At 48.3% G+C, this 20,748-nt stretch overlaps 1 protein-coding gene across 1 annotated transcript in view; it reads right to left on the bottom strand.

Annotated features, from left to right (window-relative positions):
* The window catches only part of TNS3 (tensin 3), a 308,400-nt gene that overhangs the window by 239,622 nt on the left and 48,030 nt on the right, over nucleotides 1-20,748 (bottom strand). Inside the window, exon 2 of the mRNA XM_025379057.1 lies at nucleotides 10,868-10,979. The gene's annotated coding sequence lies outside the window, so the exon portion shown is untranslated. The remainder of the gene's footprint in view (nucleotides 1-10,867; nucleotides 10,980-20,748) is intronic.

Genomic DNA, 20,748 nt, shown 5'->3' with positions numbered 1-20,748 from the left:
TGTTTGTAAAGATGCAAAGCTAACCACAAGTTAATACTCACCAAACTAAATACTTCTACCTTTTATTCCCTCCTTAATTCCACTGGTATTCATTAACACCCACAACTGAAACATTTTGTAAGCCTATAAATATGTCCTGGACACCTACGACAGGGCAGAACCTGATCTGGACCTGGATACGATTGGAAACACAGAAAATGTTCATGAATGTACACTGCAGTGCAAGAGGAAAGGAAAATCAACAGGAACCGTGGATTCTATCAAGATGACCTGAGGTACAGGAAAGTAACTCCAGGAAAGTGCAGCGGGAGCCTAAAGGTGGAGGGAGGGTTCCACACTCATTTCTGTATCGGGGGTCAAGAAAAGTCTGAAGGAACAAGAAGAAAAATGGCAGCAAATGGGTGAGAAAGTGACAGGGGCTGGGCCACACAGCCTCAAGGAGGCCAGCACCCAAAAGACACTATAAAATTAATTGTTGAGGGCATCAACCAATCAATAATCAATCAATCAAGAATCAGTCAACCAAGATAGTCACTCTCACAAACTCCAGTACTTGCACAACAGGCCTTTGTGGCAGGTTGACTGGGGTTGCGGAGACCCCAAGGCTCTTGACTGCACCCAGCCTGCCTCCCACAGCACCATTTCCTCAGCCAGGTGCCTCCCAAAAGGGAAGTCAAACCCTCCAGACTACCCTCTGTTGGACACCAGCCCAGGAATGGGGATAAGGCTCAAGATGCTCCCATTCGAGCGAGAGCAGCCCTCTCTGTGTGCCCGCGCGGCACAGGCAGCATTCGATGTCGCCGCAAGGTGCCTCCGCCCATGTCACAGGGCGGCCATCTCCACATTCTTACCTATTTGCTGTTCTCACTCTCTTCACAGATCCTCACCTCCCCACGCCAGATCTGCCCAAGAACACCGAACCACACTTCAAGACAACAGCCCCTAAAACTCTTGAAGTTTTTATCCCCAGATAATTGGTTTTACGCTTTCTCTCTCATTCTTTCCACATAATATGATTTTATTTTCTCGAAAAATAATCGTTGGGGCCAGGCACAGTGGCCGACACCTGAATTCCCAGCACTTTGGGAGGCGAAGTTGGCAGGCTCATTTGAGGTTACGAGTTGGAAAACAGCCTGGGCAACAGTAAGACCCCCATCTCTACAAGAAAGAATATCAATCAATCAATCAATCAATCATTGTTATCCCCCTCAAGGGATTCTTATCAAATGGGCACGGTTCACGTGCTCAGACATGAATCTGATCCTCACACAACCCCTCGATGAGTTTCAGTTATTGTCCTCATGTGGCAGACCAGCAAACTGAAGCACAGGGAGGCAGTGGAACTGAGGTCTGAACTCAACATCAGCCTGGCTCTGGAGATCACAGGCTTAACCTCTGAGCCTCTCAGAAATCAATCGAGGTGGCCTTAATCTTCACGAATAGGACACTGAATCGGCTGTGGCACTGACTAATGTTGATGAAGCACTCAGGAGCTGACAGAGTCCTTTTACGTCCCTTGACTCACACGTTCCTCCGAACAGCCTGTGAGCAGGGCCAGCCAGGCCTCACTGCCCACTTCACAGTCCGAAGAATCAAGCCCAGAGACAACGAGACCCACTGGGGCCCGGCCTGCTGCTTCGTCTCGGGGAGCCAGCTCCCCTCCCTAACATTACTTACATAATCTATGTAAAGGACACACCTTGTTGTCTCTTTACCTTGCTGTCAATATGCCCCCCATTTAAGATATCCCCCCCCCAGCACAAGGCACGTGTAGAAAGGAAAATGTCTCTGCATCTCCATCAGATATTCAAATGGATCATATTATAGAATACTGCAAAATGAAAGGAAAGAAAGAAGACGGTACCGATCCCTCAAAAACATCCGAAGTCTAACTCAGGAAACCCTCTTAAGTACTTGTCTAGTTCAAATACATGTTTGGAAGGACACAAGTTCCCCACCTCACTCGGTGTGTGAGCAGACCCCAGCAGTGGGGCCACTCATCACCATGTAAACCAGGAGCACCCTCCCAAGAACCCCAGGTCCCCCACACACACGGCTGTGACTGTCCAGGACTTCTTTGTCCCTCACTGGCCCAGCAGCCTGGTGGGAGTTGTCCACCTGTGTGTGGGTGACCAGCAGCTAACACAGTAGGCGCCTGACGCATGCTGGCCACAGTGAGCCGGCTGGAGGGGCGAGGGTGATATGGGAGCCTGCCTGTCCACGCTCACCCTAGGTTAGGGGCCGCCTGGCTGAGTCACGCGGAGGCCAGGTTTCGACCCCATCCTCTGAACAGAGCTCCTCACATTTCTTAACATTTCAGGTCTGCCAGTGTCCCAGGGTTGCTGATACCCGCGTTGGCTCCTTGAAGCACAGCACTGCCCCTTCCCTGGCTTCGATGATGTGGAATCAGAAGTTGCCACGCCCAGGCAGACCTTGAGCACCCAGAGAGCAGCATTACATCCATCTGAATAAACCGACAGAAAACAACCCCATAACTTAACATAAAATTCCAGATCACAGTTACTGCAAAACAAATACTTGGATTTATGAGCTTGGCTACACTGCTCAGTGAGTTTTAAAAATCAAAATCCACCAGCACAATCAACTAACATAACCCAGACATCCCTGGCATGCAGAAACCTCAAATCCTGACAACCCAGACCATTGAGAAACATCTGGGAGGGGTCCAGGCCGTCTTCCCAGCCACAGAGTTAGAAAACAGGAAGGATTTCAGTCAAAATCCACGAGTAAAGTCCATGTGGAGGCGGCTGAGAAAGGCGATGCATTGCAACAGGGGAGCAGAATTTAGAGACAGGGAAGTGCTACTTCCCATCGGATAACCACCATTGACCAGAAATTATTCAGATGAAATTTGGCCTGGGCGCCTCCTCCCGCTTTGGAGCTTCTGGAAGGTTATGTCATGTTGCCACCTCTCCGGATGGGGAAAGTCTGATGGGAGGGCTGAGTTCAGTGCCCGGGCGGGAGTCAACCCCAGGGTGGGGCTGGGCTTGGCCTCAGGGTGAGGGACTCACCACCTCCAATCGTTCTGGAAAGAACGTTGGAAATAACATCTGCAGCCATTTCACATGGATTTGCCACAGAAGAACTGATCAATGAGCCAGGTGTTTATCTGCACAAATTCATCTGGATTGTCATGCAGCTTACATTCCCTGTGCACCTACTGGGTTCTAGGCCCTTTGCTGAGACTCAGGACACCCAAGAGACAGCAGTGCATCACATCATAGCAGGGGCAGTCAGCCCAGGGCAGCAGACAGATTCATAAACAAATGATCAGGACTTGGCAAGTTCCTCCATGATCCTGACAATGTCCACACTCCCTGCCCCACCCACCTTCCCAGAATTGCCTGTCCTTCCTCTGTGCTCCCAAGGAGGCTGCAAATATCTCTGATAAAGCACTCCTCACACGGGATCCTGCTGCTGCTCACAACTCCAGCCCACTAGACTCCGAGCCCTTCGAAGCCTTCGTCACCGTGGGCATCGCAATGCACCAGCCACCGCACCTGCTCGGTAAAAGTGTGCTGGTGAGGGTTCACCCTACAAGACAAGACAGCACTCCACTTTGGGACGGAGGTGTCTGCTCTGTGCACGGGCACCTGGTGAACAACACAGAGCCAGTCCCTCATGCCTCCTGGGCTCCAGCTGAGGGCAGAGAATCACTGCCCCAGTGAACATCCGGATGGCTAGCTAGTCACTGGCCTTGGATAGTACCAGAGGGAAAAGGGCAGATGCTAGGGGACACAGTGACAGGGCAGGGAGGTACCTTCCTGAGGACCTGGTGCTTGAGCTGAAACCTAAAGGATGAGGGGCAGCAGACAGAGCAGTGCTGTTCAACAAAAGGTCAAAAATGAGCCCTGTGCAGCCGGCCTTTCAAAGCACCTGGGGGAGTCAGGAGAGACCAAATAAGGCAGGCACAGCCTCAAAAGGGCCACCATGAGGATGCAGGCACAGGTTCTTCCCACTGGATGGTTTACGGTTTCCCAGAGCTGTTCTCTGAGTACAAATAGGAAAGGCGCGGAGAGGCAAACAGGAGAGTGGATCTCAAAGGCATCCCAGCCTGGCAGACAAAGGGCCAGATCCAGGGAAGCTGGGTTAGGAAGGAGGAATGGGAGGTTTGCAGGGCGACGGAGACGGGGGCCCAGCCTCCAGGAAGAAGGCCATCAAGGGCGGAGCAGCAGGTAGGGCTGGGAGCCGGAGCCTGGCCAGGGGTTCTCCCATTCAGTGGATCTGGGTTACAGGTATCAGCAGGGATGGGATGCCTGCCCCCCAAAAGTGGGGACACCATATCCCCCTGCCTCCTCAGAGGCAAGCAGGATCATAGATTTGTTGCTTGGATTAAGTTAGAAAACTAAACCCTCCGTGCATCAGCAGCCTTTGAAGGCCAAGGGCTCTCGACGGGTGACATTCCCTGGTGTGTCTCCCTAACACATTTCAGATCTGCCCGCCTCTGAGTCGTAAGCCTCTGCACTGGTAGTCAGTCCCACCCACACCCCCAGGCCAGCCTCTGTGTAACTTTCCATCCCCCAGTACTCCTGCTGTGATGATGGGGGCTTATCTCAGCTGCCTCAGCTTGCACCATGACACCTCCTGTCCACAGGGCACCTTGGCCTCAACAGACCACGGCACCTCAGGCTTGGGAGCATCCCCAAACACCTCTTGGTCTCTAGCACACATATTAACTTAACATAACTGAAAAAGCTAATGAAAACAATCATGTCTAAAAGACTTCTGAAATATGGAATCCTGTATGTTTTTTAGAAAGAGTTTCTATTGTTTATTAACATAATTCCTGGATTTACGTGCACAAAAACATGATGTCTCTGTCAGTTTGGGCTACCATTTAAAAATTACCCCAAACTAGGTGGCTTATAAACAGTTGCTTATTTCTCACAGCTCTAGAGGTTGCAAGTCCAAGGTCAAGGCACCACAGATGCGGTGTCTGGGGAGGACTCACTTCCCGGTTCGTACATGGCGCCTCCTTACTGCATCGTCACATAGCCAAAGGGGTGAGGAAGCTTTCTAGGGTCCCTTTCATAAGGTCCCTAATCCCACCCATGAGGCTCCACCCACATAACATAATCACCTCCCCAGGGCCCTACCTCTTAATGCCACCATCCCATGGAGGGTTAGAATGTCAACATAGGAATTCCGGGGAGACACAAACATCCTGACCGTAACACAGGGCACACATGGGGCAGTTCCAAAACACTATCCCACAGAAAGACGAAGGCAGACACTTCTCTAACAGGAGAAGTCCTCAGCATCTCAGTGCACACATGCCCAAGGGCACAACACTCACCACGTTCTTCTTTTTTTTTTTTTTTTTTTTTTGAGACGGGGTCTCGCTCTGTCGCACAGGCTGGAGGGCAGTGGCCGGATCTCAGCTCACTGCAAGCTCCGCCTCCCGGATTTACGCCATTCTCCTGCCTCAGCCTCCCGAGTAGCTGGGACTACAGGCGACCGCCACCACGCCCGGCTCGTTTTTTTTTTTTTTTTTTGTATTTTTTAGTAGAGACAGGGTTTCACCGCGTTAGCCAGGATGATCTCGATCTCCTGACCTCGTGATCTGCCCGCCTCGGCCTCCCAAAGTGCTGGGATTACAGGCTTGAGCCACCGCGCCCGGCCACACTCACCACGTTCTAAAGCCAACAGCACCAGAAACCAGAGGTGGGCGCGTCCCTTGAGTCAGAATGCCTCTGCCTCCAATGGTGCCCACGGGTGCTGTCTCCTCCCAATGCCTCCATCAAGTGCCTTGACTGGGGGTCCCTCCTCGCAGATGGAGCCTGCAAGTGCTCCCTGAAGGGTGGTGGCCTTCCTTCCTCCAGAAGGGGAAGGTTTCTTTCATCTGGGTCGGCTCCCCATTCCTTCTCCTGATAATGGGCCTCCTGCCATGAACTCAACACGACATGCAGCTTCCCAAGCCTACCACATCCTTAGCTTCTGCCAGTTCTCTCTGCAAAAAGCAAATGGCTGCTTGCCACCACTAACCACAAAGAAAGGACCCAGGGAACCATGGGGACAGTCCCTACTGAAGCCCACCAGGCCAGAGGGCTCAAGGCAGAAGAGTTTCACCACACAGGACTGATAAGAGGACAGCAAGGAGTGAGGGAGGAATTCAGACACACACACACAAGAACACACATGCCTGCACTGCATGCACCCAGGCTGGAAAGGTCAGCACAACTCACCACAGCACCCCCAGCACTCACAGCCAGCAAGCTCAGGGCAACTCTTTGGGGAGAAGCTGAACCAGCACCTTCTGAAAAGGGGGAACATCCAGGGTGCAGTACAGTGCAGCGCTACCTGCCAGCACGAAGCAGCTGTCTGCTGGGGAGGCGGTGGTCCTGTCCTGCCTCCCTGGCCTGGCAGACCAGGCTCTTTCACGTACAACCCTCCCTGACTCCCAACTCTGCACCACTGGGTCTGCATTTTCATGCCCATTTTAGGGTTGAGAAAATGGGCTTTACAAAAGCCTAACGTCCAAAACTGCCCAGGATGTGAGTGGCACACCCAGAACTTCAACCCACATCCTGATCTCTTTCTACTGCCTCTAGACAAGACATCCCATCCCAGCGGAGGGGCCCAGAGCCACAGACAGGGACACAGGGAGAGCAGGTGTCTGTGTGCCCATAACGCCTGCATCCTGGCTGCCCCTGGACAGGAACCAGTCTACAAAACGCAATGAGAGCAGCAATGTGGCCCTGCGGTGGAAAGTGAGCTGTGGGGGAGGAGGAGGTGAAGAAGAGAGGGATAAACCAGGCATGAGAAGAGGGGTGAAGTCACCTAACATCATAGCTGTCCATGAGTGATTTTCTTCAAGGAATAAAAAAAAGTATGTGCCTTTTTTTTCCCTTGTTACCTCCACTGACCAAGAATCTATTTCACCAATAAGAAAAACCAGTGCTACACTGGGTTTCTTGGAGTAGAGGAGCATTAGCCAAACAGGACAGGAGATAATGCTGCACGAGGTGCTGGCAGCCCTATTGCTTGTCCATGTTGAGTACATGCGGGGTCCTCCAGGCCAAGGTAGGCCTCGAATCCTCGGAGGTGACGCTCTAGGTATCTCGCTGCCTTACACCGAAGCAGAACTCCAGAGAGTTCCAAGAGGAGGTGGGAAAGCATCAGTACCAACAGAAACCAATAGATGGGTCACAGGGCCACCACACTGGGCCTTGTTCTCATGCGTGCCTGGATGTTGCCAGAAGTGTGAAATTTAAACTGTTATCTGGAGAGAGCATGCCTTACTGCATCTTCCTTAACAACCAGATGACACACAGCAAGATAAGCCTGTTGAACATCTTGTCCAGATAGAGCACTATTTATTCTCTTCTCTTTCAAGAACAAAAGCAGCTCCTGTGCGCATGCACGTTTTCCCTGTCTCTATCTCCCTCAAGATAAGATAATGGACGTCATAGAGCAGCTGAACTCTACAAAGTGGTCTGAACAGGAGGGATGCTCTCACATGTTCCCTCACTACATGGAATATCTGTGTGCTCAAGCAAATGCATTCACGCAGATGCATGCACGCATGCACACACATGGAATCACAGGTGTGTGCACTGCATGTCCTTATATGCATGAAGTCAATCATGCATGTATGCACTGCACCCACACACTCACACACACTCAGGCACATACACACCACTCTGGCAGGCCTCCTCACCCCTCCCTAGTATTTCTGGCAGGCCTCCTCACCCCTCCCTAATATTTCACACACCACAAATTTAAAATGCCACAAAACAGAGTTCACTTGGAACCAGAGGATCAGTCTGGGGTCCTTCCCTGGCCCTTTTGAGTGTGTGCAACTGCAGGACAGAGGAAGAGACTCAAGTCCCAACCCAGGGAAGGCACCAAGACGATGATCCTCCAAGATCAAGAAAGAAGACAGGCTCCCAGCTTTCCAAGATGCACTTGGACGTTTCACAGCTGGAGGCCGGGCTTTCTGCAAGCTCTTCTGTTTCATTGGTTCTATTTACTTTGAAAATAGTCGGCCGGATGCGGTGGCTCAAGCCTGTAATACCAGCACTTTGGGAGGCCGAGACGGGTGGATCACGAGGTAAGGAGATCGAGACCATCTTGGCTAACACGGTGAAACCCCATCTCTACTAAAAAAAGTACAAAAAACTAGCCGGGCGAGGTGGCGGGCGCCTGTAGTCCCAGCTACTCGGGAGGCTGAGCCAGGAGAATGGCGTAAACCCGGAAGGCGAAGCTTGCAGTGAGCTGAGATCCGGCCACTGCACTCCAGCCTGGGTGACAAAGCGAGACTCCGTCTCAAAAAAAGAAAATAGTCAATACTACTTAAATGGCAGGAACAGAATACTGAAGTACTAAAAAGGATGTCTGAGATAACTCCTCAGCAAACTCAGTTCTCATTTGTACAAAGGAAAAAATTACTCCTCAAGCGATATAACCAACGCAATGCAGCCCAAGCCACTGTGGTAAGTCATGCAAAAGGCCTCTGTGTCTAAGGAGCTCCCTCACTGGATTACACCTCAAGGATGTGTGATGCAGAGGCTAACCAAACACACATGCGGCATCAGCCATGTGAAGCTACCCACAGTGGGTTCCCTTGAGAGCAATCCCAACACCAGTAACAAAACTAAGTACCACAACACTGGCTGTGCACTGTCTTCCGCCCTTGCAACAGCCCTTACCTTAAGTCCTAGACCCAGAGTGAGGAGACTTTGCCCCTGTCAGGGGCAGGACCAGGACCCAGCTCTGTCTGACCTCTGCCTTTGCTCCTAAATCAGACCTGTCCCCACATAGCACCTGACAGGCAGAAGTCAGTTCATGGGGAACCTTTGGCTGTGCAACTTTGCCGGAGACGTCATTACATGGTGAGGAAGCCGAGAACAAGCAAGCCCACGGTGTCCCTGCTGGTGCCATGCTGCTCATGACAGCTCTCCCAACATCGCCCAGTGGCTCCACAGGCACAGGACCAGGGCTCTTGGATCAACACCAGGCCCTGAGAGCTCTGATTCCCAGACTCTCTGGGTTGCTGGTTTCATGGTTCCAATTCAACCACGACTTTCCTTTTCCTTCTTTTCACACTTGGGAGTCAAAGTTAAGAGACCAAAATTTTAAAATATGAGCATTTCTATGAGAATGACATTCGAAGATGGAGAGACTCCTTAGGTTTCTATTTTTGCCGTGTTCCTGGAAAGGCACAAAGCCCCTACTGGACCCTGTAGGACATGTGGGACACAGAGAGGCCACTATATTTGCCCACAGACATCTTAGAGCAAGCTTGATGGAGGACGCTAGTCAATTTCTCATCCCCTTACACCTGCAGGCCCCAAACACAAAGGGCCACCACATTTGGCTGACATGGCCCTCCTGAACTGGACAAGTTATGCAGGGGAATGGCCAGTGACAGGCCACAGCATTCAGAGATGACCAAGATATCACCCAGTGCAGTGCCATTTGCAAATATGGGCTTAAAACACAGTGGCTCACACCTGTAATCCCAGCACTTTGGGAGGCTAAGGCAGGAGAATCACTTGAGGCCAAGAGTTCAAAACCAGCCTGGACAACATAATGATACTCTGTCTCTAAAAAAGTAAGAAAATTAACTGGGCATGTGGTGCACGCCTACAGTCCAGCTACTGGACAGGGTGAGGTGGGAGGATGGCTGGGGCCCAGGAGGTCAAGGCTGCAGTGAGCCCTGATCACGTCACTGCACTCCCACCTGGATGACAGGTGAGACCCTGTCTCAAAAAAAAAAAAAAAAAAAAAGTTTTGAATCACAGGATGTCATATCAGTTGGCTCAGAGTACACTATAGCTCCTGTTCTCTGCCTTGGATGCAGATCTAGATGAATTACACAGATGGCTCCCTGGTCTTTGGCTTCTACTTAGACACCAGGGTGGCAGGTACCCAGCACTCATCCAACACATTCTTCAGCACTGACTTCTCCAAGGGGCCGAATCATAGGAGGGGCACCTGAGTCTTCTCACGTAGGCTCAGGCCTTTGAACTGTAAAAGAATCCCAAGAGCCCCTTAGAGGCCCCTGGTCACATCCTCAACCCATTAAGGTTTGACTGCATGCATCTTTCCACCATAGGCACCCTACTCTAAAAAGGTCATCAGGGACCACCTGCTGGGGGTCTGCAGGGAGGAAGGCACTGAGGGGGAGGTCCCAACAGCACAGAAGCCTACAGGCTGAGACTCTGCACATTTTCTAGAGGAAATCTCCAACCCTGCAGATGAAATGACCCCAAAGAGCAGCCCCAGCACTCTCCAAGGGCCTCGTCCTCCTAGTGACTCCCTCTGTGTGGTGTACGCCATTGGTCCCCCCAGCAGTCCCTGCCCCCCACCATTCTCACATTCATTGCAGTCACACGTCTCTTACTAGATTTATTAATGCGCAGTCACAAAAAAAGAATTGGCAAGTTCCATTCATTACTTGATGTCTAAATATCAAGTACCAAAGCTGGTGGCTTAGTTTAATGACAGAATCTGAAAGGGGCCATACCAAAATGAACTCAAATTCTAAAAACAGAAAAATTTCATTTGCAAACTTGAGTAAGAGATCTGAAAGTCAAACTAAATAACCTGAGTTATTGACACTTCAGAGCAGACCCCAGAATAAATTATTAATTTACAAACTGCTGCCTCCTCTCCCATCGGGGAACTCTGCTCTTTTTGTAAAAATGTCCTCATGAGCACATATCTGTGTAAATACGGTTGGCCCCTGCTAAGTAAGGGGATGGGGGGAGGGGGATACATAAGCTAAGAAGGGGAATTCCATGATCTAACTTTCGGAAACTCCGGAAAAAAAGTTTTGGTTTTGTTTTTTGTTTGTTTTGCTTTGGATTAATCAGCAAGAGAATCATAAACACAGACTTACCTCGGCATGAAATACCTTGACCGTCAATAATTTGTTTGCAAACTCCACAAACTTTGGATTTTTTAAAGGCCTTGTTCTTAAAAGTGTGCAGACTTGAGGTTAATTCTTCTGGCTGAAAAAGTAAAGGAAGACATTGTCAACGTTTCATCTCATAGTTTGTTTCTTTCTTCTTTTCCTTTTCGGGAGATAATAAATCTAGTGGAATTTGTAAAGAGCAAAAACAGGAACTTCACCAAGCGAACAGAGAACAAGAAACCATCTCGGTGTCTCGGGTCCCAAGACAACCCATGGATACCCTGTTAGCATTCCCAGTTCCAGAGTCCTAGACGGATGTTCACTCTCGCCTAACTCATCCCCACATGGAGTACCTAGAAACAGTACATCAACCAACATCACCACGTGAAAATGCACTCCCTTCCAGACTTGAGCCACAGAGCCACCCACTTCTGGGACCAAGTAATCCACACACACTTCTAGACTCTCAACCCTTTTTTTTTTATTCTGGAAAAATTAATTAGCAAAACAGCACAATTATGTTATGAGGAAGTCAACTGGCTTTCCTGGTTCAAAGGTGTTCCAGAATCACTACGAAGCTGTTGAGCCTCTCTGAGCTCCTCTGCAGAAGAAGAGACAGTCCAGCCTGTGACACACGTGTGGTTCTTTCTCAAACACAATTACAAGCATTAGCACTTGGGAAAATTAACCACTCAGCTACCTATTCATGTTTATACAGCCAAGGCTCACCACTATATGATAACCTTATAAGAATTCAATTTGCTTTTAGAGGTAAGCACCAATCATACCTATTTGCCGATATGTGACTGTGTATTCTATCAGAACCTAATATCCATATGGATTCACTGAAGCCATTACTCACCCACTGGAATAATTAAATTTCTTTGAAAAGACAAAATGGTATTTAGAATGTGGAATAAATGGTACAACTACTTTAGAAAATAGTTTGACAATTTCTTATAAACTTAAACACACATCTATCCTATGACTCAGCAATTCCATTCTTATTTACACTAAAGAGAAATAAAAGCCTAGGTCCACAAGAGAAAGAATGGTCATAACAGCTTTATATAACCCAAATGTCCATCATAAGAACAGATAAAAATAACTATGGTATATCCATACAATGGAATACTGTTCAGGAATATACAAGCACAAACCACTACCAGTGTAACAACATGGATGAACATCAAAAGCATTACCCTAACTGAGAGATGCCAGGTGCAGGAGTACACAGTGATTGACCTAATTTACAGACTGTTCACAAGCAGGCAGTCTACCTTAATAGAAGTAATAATGGTTACCTCGAGGGGTGTGTGTAGTGTCTACAAAGGGCAAGAGGAGGCTTTCTGGGTGGAGAAAGTGTTTGAATTACCCTCTGGGTGATGGTTACACAGGGATACCCGTATTTAAAGTCATTAAGCTGCATGTGTAAGATTTTTACATTTTACTGTCTAAAGACTTATAAGAAAGTTGAAAATATGTATGTTAATAAAGACGCAATCCTGGAAAAATGCTAGTAATATAGTGTTGAAGATATGGTAAAATAATGTTAAGCTATGTGATAGCATTTTTATTTTTTTAAAAAAAAATAATCGGCCAGGCACAGTGGCTCAGGCCTGTAATCCCAGCACTTTGGGAGGCTGAGGCCGGTTGATCACCTGAGGTCAGGGGTTCGAGACCAGCCTGGCCAATGTGGTGAAACCCCATCTCTACTAAAAATACAAAAATTAGCTGATCATGGTGGTACATGCCTGTAGTCCCAGCTACTCGGGAGGCTGGGGCAGGAGAATCACTTGAACCCGGGAGGCGGAGGTTGCAGTGAGCCAAGATTGCGCCACTGCACTACAGCCTGGGTGACAGAACGAGACTCCATCTACAAACTTCTTCTTTTGATCTGATGTAGTATCAGGAACTGGATTTATCCTCACTTGCAATAACCAAAAATTGTAGAAAATATATGAAAAGATGTCTTTAAGGCACTACACAGAAAATGGAGAATGGTGATACCTCAAAGACAAGAAAAAACAAAGCAAACTGCACAACTGCCCCTAGATTGCTGCCCTGAGTGAGTTTCCAGGACGTGGCTAAGGAGGAGAGACCCCGGGTTGAGCCCAGAGTACTGCCTGGGTTGGGGAGAAGGCACTAAGAGTCCAGGGAGAAGCAGGCAGCAAGAGTTTGCTAGACAGAGTACCACAGAACAGAGAACTGCAAGGAGCTCTGAAGACCCACCTGCCTGCAGAGGGTCCCTTTCAAGTCTTCAGTTGAGTACTGATGAGTCCAAACACACACACGTGTCTGTGTGTGTGCGCGTGTATGTGTACGCTACCTAAGCTGGGGAAAGAACCACCAGACAGGATTAGAAGAAACAGTGTCCAGTGCTCACACAGAGCTGGAAAGAGTGCCTATTTGATAGACCAGGAAACCTCAAAATTCACAGAGGATTTCATAGAAAACAAAGGATCTTGCCCACTAGAGAGGAATAATTAACTCTAGACTGGGGGAAATAATTAGCTCTAGACTAAATACTCCTCCTGTCTTACCCACCCTATCAGAAAACCACTATCAAAAAGAATCAAACTCTTCCCAAGTAATTTAACTGCAACCCAGAACAAAGCTCAAGAATACCTGCAGGAATACAAATAATATCCAGCACAAAAATACCTAGCCCCAAGGTAAGGTTCTCAGTGTCTACTATCTAGTCTAAAATTATCAGGCACTCAGAGACAGGAAAACATGGCTGATAATAAGAAAAAAAAAAAAAAATCAATCCACTGAAACTGCCCCAGAACTGACAGAGATGTTGGAATTAGCAGGCAAGGATGTTAAAAGGGCTCTTATAACTATTCTGTATGCTAGAAAGTTAAGTAGAGACCTGAAAAACATAAAAAGATCCAAATCAAAGAAAACGTAAGAATATGAGATGCAAGATACACTAGATGAGATTACTGGCAGATTAGATCCTGCAGAAGCACAGGTGAATGAACATGAAGACATCACAGTACAAACCTCCCAACATAAACACACAGAGATGAGACAACCTAAATAAATAAATAAACAAGCATCAGTAAGCTGTGGGAGAACTTTGAACAACATAACATACGTGTAACGGGCACTTTGACGGAGAAGGGCAGGGAAGCGGGGATATTTGAAAAAACAATGGCTGAAACATTTTCAAACCAGGAGGAAAATTATAAACCCACAGATCCAAGAAACTCAAGAAATTTCTTGGCCAAGCCCGGTGGCTCACACCTGTAATCCGAGCACTTTGGGAGGCAGAGGCAGCTGGATCACCTGAGGTCAGGGGTTCCAGACCAGCCTGACCAACACGGTCTACTACAAATACAAAAAAATCAGCCAGGCATGGTGTCTACTAAAAATACAAAAAGTTAGCCGGGCATAGTGGTAGCACCTGTAATCCCAGCTACTTGGGAGGCTAAGGCAGGAGAATCGCTTGAACCCAGGAGGTGGAGGTTGCAGTGAGCCGAGATCGCACCATTGCACTCTAGCCTGGGCAACGAGAGTGAAACTCTATCTCAAAAAATATATATATATATATGTGTCTATATATATAGATATATACATATGTGTCTATATACAGATATATACATATATGTCTATAGATAGATATATATGTCTATATATATGTCTAGCACAAGAAATGTGACAGGAACTACCCCAAGGCATAAGGCATACAATAATCAAATTGCTTAAACCCAGTAACAAAGAGAAAAACCTTAAAAACAACCACGGGGCCAAAAGACACGTTACATGCAGGGGATCAACCATTAGGATAGCAGATTTCTCATTGTTCTAAAAAATGTAAGTGAGAAGACAGCAGTGTAATAGAAAATACCGAAAGATGGACACAAAGAAGAGAACAGACACCAAGGCCTACTTGAGGGTGGAGGGTGGGAGGAGGGTGAAGACTGAAAAACCACCTCCATCGAGTACTATGCTTATTACCTGGGGGAGGAAATAATCTGTACACCAAACCCCCACACACAACTTACCCATATAATAAACCCGCACATGCACCCTAAACCTAAAAGTTAAAAAATAAAAATAAAATAAAACAAAATACTGAAAGAAAACCTGTCAATCTAGAATTCTGTACCCAACAAAAATAGCTCTTAAAAATAAAAGTGAACCAAAAACTTCTTAAAATATGTAAAAAAAAAAAAAAAAAAGATACACAAATAAAGCCAAAAAATAAATAAATAAATGCCAGCTGACACATACGACATATTAAAGACAGTGCTTGGGCAAAAAGGACATGGCAGATGGAATTATGGCTTTACACCCACAAATGAAGAGCACCAGAAATGCTAATTACACAGGTAAACATATGAGTTTTTCTTACTATTTAAAGCTCATCAAAACATAATTAACTGTTTAAACAATCGTGTAATGTGACATATGACATACGTAAAAGTAAATTTTCTGATGAAATGGCACAAAGTTCAGGAAAGAAGAAAAGGAAATATACTACTGATGACAGCGGTTGCTACCATCACGCTGGCTGCAGCAGGGAGGCGTGGCTGGGGCTGCACTCTCATGGAGAGAGAGATGGGAGTTGGCGTGGGAACTCCCTGGGTGCCACTGCAGCAGCCCAAACTGCAGCTGTAGATACAAACTTCCCTGTGCTCTAGGATGGGGCCAGGAGTAGGCAGAATCTGCCCCCCGCCCGGGGTACAGCTGCAGCTGCCATCCAGGGCTGCAGACCTGGGCCTCCCACTCCACCAAGCAGGCAGGAACCAGGGACAAGCAGGAGCTCCCTGAGTCCAGGCAGCTGTAGCCACCCTCCCAGGCACAGGACCCAGGCATCTCTAAGGCCTGCACCCTTGGGGGCATAGGAAGCCCCCCTCCCATCCCTGCTGGCTCAGGAGTGTCTGTTCTGGCTGCCTGGCTTGTCTCCTCTCCTGGCCCCCCACCTCTGATCTCAGAGCGGGATTGGGGAGTTCCAGGGCCTTGAATGGCAGCAGGAGGCAAAGTCCTGGGCAGACGGGGTGGGTCCTCAGTAAGGCCCCACCTTCAGGCCAGGGAGGGCCTGTAGGCTGGGGACGGGCTGCAGGTCCCACAGACTGGAATGGGGACTCATGGTGCCTCTTGCAGCCCGCCCATGGCCACCCATGGACCAATCAGCAGGCACTTCCTCTCCTCCAAGGGCTTTTCCGGGTTCAGCCAGAGCAAGAGAGAGGACAGAGAGAATGGGGAGACCACAAGAGACCAGCTGCACAGAGAAGCTAACCTCTCTGCTGAGAGCTTCAGAGATCTGCAGAGATATTGGGACTTCCAGCTGCAGAGAGGAACTACCCTCTCCAGGGCCTCCTCTCTGCTGAGAGCAGCAGAGGCCGGGATGACCTGCCTACAGAGAGGACGACACTGTGGGTCTCCTCTAAGCTGTTTAACACTTAATAAAACTTATCTTCATCTTCTTCACCCTTCCCCTGTCTGCATACCTCATTATTCCTGGACACAGGACAAGAACTAAGGCAAAGACGCCACTGGCCACAGAGGTTTCCAGCCAGAAAATGGACACCCCAAAGATCCCATAACACTATTATAAGGCTCTCGTGGTATTCATGAAGTGGATATAGTATCACTTGAAGGTAGCCTATGATGTTACAGAGGTATAGTATAAACCCTAGAGCAACCACTAAAATCATGAATTATAGGTAATAAGCAAACAAGAGAGATAAAATGAAATAATAAAAAGTATTCAATCCAAATGGCAAAAGGAAATAAAAGAAAAGCAGAACAAATAATAGGTAGGAGAAACAGAAAACAAGTAGCAGGATGACAGATTCAAACATTACCATATTAGTAATCATATTTATGTAAATAGTCTAAATATCTCAATTATAAGTCAACAAAAGTTGTCAGATTTTATATATATATATATATATATATATATTTTTTTTTTTTTTTTTTTGAGACAGAGTCTTGCTCTGTTGCCCACGCTGGAGTGCAGTGGCTCAATTTCGGCTCACTGCAACCTCTGCCTCCCAGGTTCAAGCAGTTCTCTGCCTCAGCCTCCCAAGTAGCTGGGATTACAGGTGCCTGCCACCATGCCCGGCTAATTCTTGTATTTTTAGTAGAGACAGGGTTTCACCATGTTGGTGAGGCTGGTCTCAAACTCCTGACCTCATGACCCGCCTACCTCAGCCTCCCAAAGTGCTGGGATTACAGGCGTGAGCCCCCACACCAGGGCATTTTTTTTTAAGACCAAAGCTAGAAAAGAGAGGTACCCTTGCTGACTTTAATCAAAGGGAAGTTGGAGTGGCTATATTAGACAAAATAGGCTACAGATCAAAGAACATTACCAAGGATATAGAAAGTCCTCTCATAATAATAAAAGGATTGATTCATCAAGAACACATTAACAATCCTAAACATGTAATCACTGATATGGTTTAACTATGTCCCCACCCAAATCTCATCTTGAATTCCCATGTGGTGTGGGAGGGACCCAGTGGGAGGTAACTGAATCATGGGGGCAGGTCTTTCCTGTGGTGTTCTCCTGATAATGAATAATTCTCATGAGATCTGATGGTTTTATAAGGGGGAGTTTCTCCGCATAAGCTCTCTCTCTTTGCCTGCTGCTATGTGAGATGTGCCTTTCACCTTCCAAAATGATTGTGAGGCCTTCCCAGCACGAGGAACTGAGTCCATTAAGCCCTTTTTCCTGTATAAATTGCCCAGTCTCGGGTATGTCTTCATTAGCAGCATGAAAATGGACTAATACAATCACCTAATAAAAAACTTCATGGCCGGGTGTGGTGGCTCATGCCTGTAATCCTAGCACTTTGGGAGGCCGAGGCGGGCGGATGGATCACCTGAGCTCAGGAGTTTAAGACCAATCTGGCCAACACGGCAAAATCCCGTCTCTACTAAAAATACAAAAATTAGCCAGACGTGGTGGCAGGCACCTGTAATCCCAGCTACTTGGGAGGCTGAGGCAGGAGAATCGCTTGAACCGGGGAGGCGGGGACTGCAGTGAGCTGAGATTATGCCATTGCATTCCAGCCTGGGTTGACAGAGTGAGACTCTGTCTCAAAAAAAAAAAAAAAAAGGAAAGGAAAGGAAAGGACAGTGTCCTGAACCAAGCAGAAACCTTCACATAGGTTCTGATACCTACACTACAGGCTCCGTGGCCCAGGACAAGTCACAACCTCTCTTAAATAGAAAAGATATCCTCCCCCTCCTGTCTCTTAACAGCTATTATAAATGACCAAATGCTATACCATCTATCAGTTCATAGGAATCACTGGGGCAGTTTTTAAAACAGCTGACCCAGTCTCCACCCAAGACCAATTAAATCAGATCACCTGGAGGTTGAATCAGAACACTGGAATGCTGTCAAACCCCCCCAGCCCCAACTCCATCCCGTGATTCCAATTTGCGGCCAAGACAGAACCACCACTGTATATAACAGACTATTCTATAAGGATCTACATACATTTAAGGCACTGTTATTATGTAGTTGTTACTATGTCGGTATCTGGTTTTTTCAAAGAGATTGCATCCTTTCTGATAACAGAGGTTGTGTGTTCAATGCTCTGCAAAAGGATAATGATGCTGCTAATTATGCAGTTGGTAACACTAGCCAAGTGCTTCTGTGTCATTACCGTAATCACCACTAGTCTACAAACCGCGATGGTGAGATGCAAAACCAAGATGCAGCACCACACAGGCAATGGATGTGGCATATGGGACTCAGGCCCCATATGCCTCAAGCCCCAGTCTCACGCTCAGACAAGAGTAGCATTCAAACACTTAACAAACACATCTCTCTATTGCAATGCAGCAGCTGGTACATACTTTTCACTCATACTGCAGTTATTTGTGTATACGCCTTCTCTCCTGTGCTAGATTGCAACTTCCTAGATGCAGGACACCAGGCTCTTTCCCCTTTGTCCTCTTAGGGCCCTGCCCAGCGCCTGGCAGACAGTGGACCATGGACCCTCAATTAATATTTGTTGACCAAATGAATTAGCCACAGTCTGTGGGCCAAGGAAAGATACTGTGACCTTTTATTCCTTACAAACACCTTTATTCCAACCAGGGAGAAAGAGGCACTGTTTTCTGCAGCTTTCTTGCCCACTGGTCCACAGCTAGAAAACTTAAAGAGGGAAACAGCAGAAGCGCTGCTGCGAGGGCTCAGCCATTTGAATTGCTGGATCCCTGAGGAGTTCATTTAAGATAGTGTAATAACATCTGCTCACGCTTCATCTGTACATAACATCTCTATTGTGAAATGAGACCAGACGGGATTAGACTGCCCTTGTTTTCACCTGATACTGTGCTTTCATTTCTCCCAAAGGGGGAGAGGAGGCAGCAATGCTGAAGTATTTAGCAGGCTCAGTTCAGGAATCTAAATTGCACTTAATTGTTAGGAACAAAATGTTGGAAGGGTAGAAAGCAGGCTGCTGGTTCCACAAGGACTCCCTGAGGGGGACACAGTAATTAGTGCTGGTCTTGATTGTGAGGTCTCTTTTCAGAAAGAAAAATCTCTGCAAAATTGAACAGGGAGGTGCTCCACATGAATGCTCCACTCTGCCGAAATGCAAAACCGCAGGGACCTCTCGGATAGGTTCTCCCGGCTAAAGGTCGCCTGGCAAAATGGTTACACACGCAAAAGTGCAAAGCTGCATCAGCACAATCCCTGCTATGTTTTCCTTTCAGGAAATATTCAGCTCCACCGTAGTAAAAGGATTTAGGTGGGCATTCAGGCACCTGGGAAACCTTCAGAGGCATTCTAGAGAGGCAGGCACTGATGAAAAACACATTCCCAGCCCAACTTTACTCTGACATTAAACAGCCAGGAACACTTCCGGGCCTCGGGGATATTTCCCAGCCCACAGGGAGCCAGTATCTGGGGCAAGAGGGACACCCTCCACATCCAGCACATATTGTTCCCACACTTCCAGGCAGCAGCGTTTGACCACTAAACTTTAAGAGGGAACGCAGTACACCTCAAGTAACTAGCTGAAATTTTAACAGTTTTTCACTCCACAGAGCCTTACAAAAGTTTCAGAAAAACAAATGCAATAAATTCCTGATTGTTAGACTTAGGGAAAGGGCGCTGAACCTAGCGGGAGCCAACCAGGACGGCTCTGTTTAATTCAAACACCGTGAAGGGCCGTCCTGTGGACCGCAGAGCGCCGCTGGAATCCATGCGGTCCCCAGGGAACCTGTAAGGATTCCTACATCCCAGCGCATCCCCCACATTATTGAAGAGCTAAAATGCCCTTTACCTTTGCAAGAAACACGCGAGGGACAGCAGGTCTGTGTAATGGCCAGAATCCCAATTCCATTGCAGGGAAAGGAAACCAAGAAGCCTTTTCAAGAGGCTGTTGGGTTGGAAAGAGCTAAGCCTGGACCCTCTTCCACGCTTACCAGAAGCCGCTCCCACTAGGCGAACCTCCACTGGCCCTCTCGCTCCTTGTCCTGCGCGCACACACACAAGGGTACACACGCAACCACCAGGACTCTGGCACGGACCAGCGTACACATGCCTGTACACACAGACGCGCGCTCACAAGCACGCACGCGTGGACGTGCAGACGGGGGTGCACAAACACACACCGACATACGCGCACTGACAAGGGCCCACGCATACACATGAGCACAAGCGGGTACACACCGGCACAGCGTCCACGGGCACCAGCGCACACCCGGCGCAGCCCACGTGCGTGCAGCCCTGAAGGCGCCCGTGCCTCGCGCCCCCGGCCCCGCACCCCAGCTCCGGGCCGCACTCACCTGGCGCCGGCGCCGGCGCGCCCGAGTTCCGCGCGCGAACCCTCCCGGTGGCCCGGGGGTCAGGGCGCGCAGCCGCATGGCCGCCCCTGCCGCCCGCGGGG

The sequence above is a fragment of the Theropithecus gelada genome, chromosome 3 (genome assembly GCF_003255815.1).
Source record: "Theropithecus gelada isolate Dixy chromosome 3, Tgel_1.0, whole genome shotgun sequence".
NCBI classification, from domain to species: Eukaryota; Metazoa; Chordata; class Mammalia; order Primates; family Cercopithecidae; genus Theropithecus; species Theropithecus gelada.
The sequence above is the reverse complement of the archived record's forward strand: the minus strand, read 5'-3'. Positions and strand labels throughout refer to the sequence as shown.